Raw genomic sequence first — 445 nt, forward strand, 5'->3', positions numbered from 1 at the left:
TTATATGTTCATGCATTAATCATACATGTTATTTGCGTATCTTAGGCATAACATAATGGTAAAACATGTATAGTTGATAAACATAACATATATGTAGTTTATCATTTAATTTCTTAGCTGAAAATATGCTAGTTAATTGATTAAGCAAGGTGTTAATCGATTAACATGAAATCATTTTTAATAGATAATTGAAAACATAATTCAGTTATTCTCAACAGCCCGTTAATCGATTAAAATGGCACTTAATCGATTAACTGGACGTTAAACAACTTTTCTATATAAACTGTGATTTTACACCATGCTTCATACATTCATTCATTCATTTTTAGAATTTCTAAGTTGCATATTTTCGTGCTCATTGTATGTCATATAGGCAGAGAGAATTGCATGTGAGAATAGTGAGAGATAGTATCATGCTTAGGGATTAAAATGTCATCCATTGCAT

This window comes from Lupinus angustifolius, chromosome LG19, assembly GCF_001865875.1.
Source record: "Lupinus angustifolius cultivar Tanjil chromosome LG19, LupAngTanjil_v1.0, whole genome shotgun sequence".
NCBI lineage: Eukaryota > Viridiplantae > Streptophyta > Magnoliopsida > Fabales > Fabaceae > Lupinus > Lupinus angustifolius.